Genomic DNA, 6,560 nt, shown 5'->3' on the forward strand with positions numbered 1-6,560 from the left:
GTCCTTACGGAGTCAATGTGTGTGTGGCTGCTTATTTAGATACGGTTCAGTTGGAGGCCTGAGAGGCCAGTGTCCTTTCCACATTTCTCAGATGCCTTTGTCTTCCTGAACCCCAGAAGAGGTGGGCCCTTGAGTGGGGAATCTCAGGTGACTCCATTTAGTTTGCCAGTGCCTACTATTGGAGAACTAGGTTTTCATTCGTGAGAAGAAACTCATGGAAGGGCATTTTCTATTACAAACTCACATACTAATTTTTTGTTTAATTTCCTTAGTGTGACTTATGCCAAGTAATTATGAAGATTTTTTTTCCCTTGAATATTTCATGAAGGCTACAAAGTTGGAACAGGCAAGTCGTGGGTGTGAAAGCTTTATCTACCTCATTTAGTTTTTATTTTTTGTAGCCATAGTGTCTGTTTTCCTATTTTAAGACCACTGAAGTAGCTGGGTGTGGTGGCTCACACCTATAATCCCAGCACTTTGGGAGGCCAAGGCAGGCAGATCACAAGGTCAGGAGTTTGAGACCAGCCTGGCCAATATGATGAAATCTGTCTCTACTAAACATACAAAAATTAGCTGGGCATGGTGGCGTGAGCCTGTAGTCCCAGCTACTTGGGAGGCTGAGGCAGAAGAATCTCTTGAACCCAGGAAGCAGAGATTACAGTGAGCCAAGATTGCGCCATTACACTCCAGCCTGGACAACAAGAATGAGACCATGTCTCAAACACAAAACAAAAGAAAAAAACCACACTACCACTGAAGTATTCCCAGGCCCTGTCATAAAACTAAAAGTTGATGTATTGGTGGGAAACGGACATTCAAGATGTTTCTGTAATTCCTTTATTTTGTAATCTTTTGTACATGTAACAATATTGAGCAAATGAAACATTGGTCTAGGCTGGGTGTGGTGGCTCACATCTGTGTAATCCCAGCACTTTAGGAGACCAAAGCGGGAGGTTCACTTGAGCCCAGGATTTCAAGACCAACCTGGACAAGATGATGAGACCTTGTCTCTACAAATAATAAAAAACTAGCTGGTGGTGGTGTGTACCTATGACCCCAGCTATTCATGAGGCTGAGGTGGGAGGTGAGAGGATCACTAGAGCCTGGGAAGTCAAGGCTGCAGTGAGCCATGATCAGACCACTGCACTTCAGCATGGGCGGCAGAGTGAGACTGCGTCTCCATAAAACAAAACAAAACAAAACAAAGCGAAGAAACATTCCTCTAATGATTTAATGAGAAAGAAGAAAGGTAGGTTCTAAAGTCTGGAAGGGAAGTCTTTCCCCTCTCTGTGGAAGGCCCTGATTGAAATGTGGATCCAAGACTGTCTGGATCCAAAATCTTGTCTGTTAGTTATTGGACCTGACCTTAGGATTCCCCACCTTTTTTTTTTTTTTTTTTTTTTTTGCCAATTTTTACCTTTCCTTCTGCAATTGCAATTGAACACTGTTTACACTGTGAAGTGGATACTGTTACAGAGAACACATCAGGGCCTTCTCACTGTTGAGAAGGACATTATTAAATGTCCTTGTGACTATAGGATCTACAGATAAGCCTCTGTAGTTGTACCTGTTGATGTTGCCTATCTGTTGGAAAACAAATTTTGAATGTTTTTTCCCTCCCCCAAAAAACACTTCTAGGATTTTTGTAAGGATTACATTGAATCTGTAGATTGTTTTGGGTAGCACTGTCATCTTAACAATGTGAATTCTTCCAAACCATGATCACAGGATTTCTTTGCACTTATTTATGTCTTCTTTAATTTTTTTAGCAGTGTTTTGTAATTTTCAGCAAACAAGTCTGAAAATTAAGTTTATTCCTAAAAATTTATTCTTTTATGATGCCATTTTAAGTGGAATTGTTTTCTTAACTTCATTTTTAGATTGTTCATTGTTAGTGTGTAGAGATGCCAGCTGATTTTCGTGTTTTGACTGGATATCTCAAAACTTTGTCAAATTTATTTATGAGCTTCAATTTTCGTGTGTGGAATATTTAGGGTTTTCTGCATATGAGATCATGTTATATATGAACAGTTACTTCTTCCTTTCCGATTTGGATGCCTTTTATTTCGCTTTCCGAATTGCTCTGGCTAGAACTTCCAATACTATGTTGAATAAAAATGGTGAAATCTGGCATCTTTGTCTGTTTTTAACCTTAGGGGAAAAGCTTTCAGTCTTTCACTATTAAGTGTGCTGTTGCCCATTGGTTTTTAATATATGGCCTTTATTATGTAAAGGTGACCAATGCATTTGTATTGGCGAGACCATCACTAATGTGAAGTTGGATTCAGAAGGTTATAGCCAATGCTGTTTCGTATTTATTTATTTATTTTTTTATTTTAGAGATGGGGTCTCACTATGTTGCCCAGGCTGGAGTACAGTGGCTATTCACAGGCACGATCCCACTCCTGATCAGCATGGGAGTTTTATTTTGTTTCCATTGGCACAATAAATGATTCTGAAGGTTAGAACATGTTTATTGATATGTGAGATAATTTTATGAGGCACAATAAAGCAGTATCAAAAAACATTGGGTCTCATTTTCCCATTGGCAGAATTTAATTTCTCAAACATAATTCTTTTCTTAACCTCGCTGATTATATCAATGAGAAGTTACAGTCTGACGCTACCTCATCTTTAATACTTCTCTAACACTAGGTAACTTTTCACAATGAGAGAGTAAATCTCAGCTGAAGTAGCTTTAGCAAGCCATAGTATCTCATTAGTATCTCATCTCATTTTATTTGCATTTATTTTGCCTTTTATTTCTGGCAAATGATGCAGAGTGCACTTATTTATAGCTGTAAAATAATTATAGAGTAGAAATGTAAATATTTATTTTCAAAATTCAGCATTTTAAATATTCAAGTAATATGCAAGAGAGCTGGCCTTTAAAAAGCTATGCAAATGCATCCGTTTGATTAACGGGTAACTTCCTAGTACCAGGAAGGAGTTATAAGCAATTCTTTTCTCACCAAATGAATGGTGCTTTGCATGTGGAATATAGATGTGCAAGGTTAAATTAAATCCATGTGAAATTGGATGATGGCCCACTTTTCCTAAACCCAGGGAGGAAGAAAGAGGAGGGTCATGGAATAAAAAGCTATAATTTTTAAAATATTCAGACTGACAATTCCTACAACCCCTAAGGAAACTTGTGTTATGTGTGTCCAGTGGTGAAGATCAGCATTTCTAACACTGTGTCTCAGCAGAGCGATGTCAGTGGTGTGGACTGAGTGGGCATCCTATTGCGATCCAAGTAACCGGGAGTGTTGGCCACATCTGAGCACAACCCAAACTTCTTAGTGGTGGCCGAGGTTTCCAGAGAGAGGCTTTCCAGGAACATAAAAGCACTAATTCTTAAAATTTTTTATCATCCTGAAATGCAGTCACATTCTTACAGTTCAACAAATAATTCATATCTCCTTTCAATTGCCATATGATTTTTTTAAAGTTGCAAAGACAGTTTTACACTTAAGGGAGACCTACAGGCTTCAACTCTATTAGGAAGTATCGGTGACAAAGGAAAAGGGAACTTCTCGATATAAAGATGTATTTGTTTGGGGGCTTTAAGCCCCTCCCCAGGAAGGGATGGTCCAGGAGCCCCTTATTAAGATAGTAGATAATGGTAGCAGTGAATACAGCAAACAGTCATGCAGGTGGCACCTGAATGACCAAAGTTCAAGAAATACGAAGCAAGACCATCTGTTACTGTGAGATGAATGCATCAGTCCACCTTATCTTGATGTTACTGAATATTTGATTCATCTAACTCCTCTAGGTCTGAGTATCTAATCATCAGATGACCTTTGAATATTACTTGGCTGTTGACAGGGAGAGAAAATGCTGGTCACATGGAGTTAGAGCAATTCAATCTGTGTGATAATGATTTTGCATTGAAAACAATTCAATTAACTTTTTGGTTTTAAACATTAATCTTGAGAACGTGGGTAATGTGAGTCTGCAACTGAAAAGGATCCATTGTGGGTGTGCTGGCAAAATTGAGGATTCAGTTTGCAAAGCTGAGGCTTGTATGTAGGACTGCAGGATAAGCACTCAGGAAATGACTGGTTTTACCCAGATCTTTATGGGCACTGGCTGGGAGTGAGATGTATCCAGATGGAGGATCTTTGAGGGACCAGCTAGATCCTCATTCAATGTAGAAAGCCATTTATCCCATTCAATGCATTTTTTTTGCTTTTGTTTTTGTTTTTGTGATAGAGTCTTGCTCTGTAGTCCAGGCAGGAGTGCAGTGGCGCGATCTTGGCTCAGTGCAACCTCTGCCTGTTGAGTTCAAGCCATCCTCTCGCCTCAGCCTCTCAGGTAGCCGGGATTACAGGCACGCACCACCACACCTGGCTATTTTCTTCTATTTTAGCAGAGATGGGGTTTCACCATGTTGCCCAGGCTGGTCTCAAACTGCTGGCCTCAAAAAATCTTTCTGCCTTGGCCTCCTAAAGTGCTGGGATTACAGTCATGAACGGCTGTGCCCAGCCCATTCAATGCATTTTTTCAAGTAACCGCTAATGCCTCCTAATGCCATCTCCCTAAAATAACATAATAAACTCACTATAAAAAATTCTGGGCTGGGCGTGGTGGCTCAAGCCTGTAATCCCAGCACTTTGGGAGGCCGAGGCGGGTGGATCATGAGGTCAAGAGATCGAGACCATCCTGGTCAACATGGTGAAACCCCGTCTCTACTAAAAAAAAAAATACAAAAAATCAGCTGGGCATGGTAGCGTGTGCCTGTAATCCCAGCTACTCGGGAGGCTGAGGCAGGAGAATTGCCTGAACCCGGGAGACGGAGGTTGCGGTGAGCCGAGATCGCGCCATTGCACTCCAGCCTGGGTAACAAGAGCGAAACTCCGTCTCAAAAAAAAAAAAAAAAAAAAAAAATTCTGGACTGGGCATTGTGGCTGATGCCTGTAATCTCAACACTTTGGGAGGCCAAGATGGTGGACCATCTAAGGTCAAGAGTTCAAGACCAGCCTGGCGAACATGATGAAATCCTGTCTCTGTTAAAAACACAAAAAACATTAGCCAAGCATGATGGCACATGCCTATAATCCCAGCTGCTTGGGAGGGTGAGGCAGGTGAATTTTTGGAACCTGGAAGGCGGAGGTTGCAGTGAGCTGAGATTATGCTACTACGCTCTAGCCTGGGCGACAGAGTGAGCCTCCATCCCCCACTCCCTCCAAAATTCTGACATATTTAATGGTTCAGGATAGTTACATGATTTGGGGAAACTAAGACAGGGTAACCAATTCCACTTGGGTGAAAATTAATCAGATACATTTCTCTATTTACCATATTAGTGTTAGAAGTGAACAATTTTCAAGATTTTTCTCCTTCCCTTTCCTCCCCTCGTCTGTCCTCCTCTCCCCTCCCCACCTTTGATTTCCTCTCCCTTCCCCTTCTCTCCCCTTCTCTTTCCTTCCTTCCCCTTCCCTTTTCTTTCTTCCATCCTTTCCTTTCTTCTTTCCTCTCTTTTCTTTCCCTCCGCAAATGAGTACCTGTTTTGTATTAATCCCTTGCAGTGGCAAGGGATAAACGTGTAGATAGCCACTAACCTCTTAGGTGATACAATCCAGTGAGGAACGAGGAAAGAGACACAGATGAGTAGTAATACTGATCATTACTAATGTTAATCAAGCAAGTTCTGTGTACCAGGTACTATTCCAAGTGCTTTATATGTTTGGTTCATCTAGCCTTTACAACATCTCTATGAGAAAGATATTAATTTTATCTAGTTTACAGAGAAACTGAAGCACAGAGAGGTTAAGTAACTTGCCTGAGGTCACACAGCTAGGAAACAGATGCTCTTGGACTGGAACTCCAGCAGTCTGGTTCTTGGATCCACACTCTTAAACCCTAACCACACACAGCATGAAAAGGACCAGAAGAGGAGAAATGCAGAGTTCCATGAGATCTTGGAAGAAAGGCACCTTGTGGGTGCCTCTTGGGATGATATGGTGCTATTGAAGATGATGGCAACATGACTGGAGGAAAGAGTGCCAAAGTCACAGGCAAAAGACACAGGAACTCGCTGGATGAGAGAAAACCTCATAGGATGGAGGCTTCCAAGTCCTCATGAAGATTAAGTGCTTACTCAGCTACTGAAAACACCCCATGAGAGGAGAGAAGATCCCATCTCATCCCAGAGAAGCTTCCTCTGGCTATCATCATGGGCATCCTGGCCCCTCCTGATGGTTTGAGAGATGCTGCCCCTTTGCTTGACTTTCCACCAAAGGCAAGTCCTGAATGACGCCCAGTGCATCCTTGTGTGTTTACAGTAGGGCAAGGTGAATTGAAGGGCAGTCTCCCTGGAGCAGTTCCTCCTCCGCACCCCAGCAGAATCAAGCCTCATGCTGCATGAGGAACCTTCCTACAATCTCTAATGCAACCTTCCTGCCTGGTGGGGAGGTGGGAGAAGGTGTCTAGAAGATGTGATCTCTGAAGGATTATGTATTAGTTCATTCTCACACTGCTATAAAGATGTTACCCAGGCAGGGCATGGTGGCTCACACCTGTAATACCAGCACTTTGAGAGGCTGAGGTGGGCG

This window comes from Sapajus apella, unplaced genomic scaffold (genome assembly GCF_009761245.1).
Source record: "Sapajus apella isolate SASKATOON/1434 unplaced genomic scaffold, GSC_monkey_1.0 scaffold51, whole genome shotgun sequence".
NCBI lineage: Eukaryota > Metazoa > Chordata > Mammalia > Primates > Cebidae > Sapajus > Sapajus apella.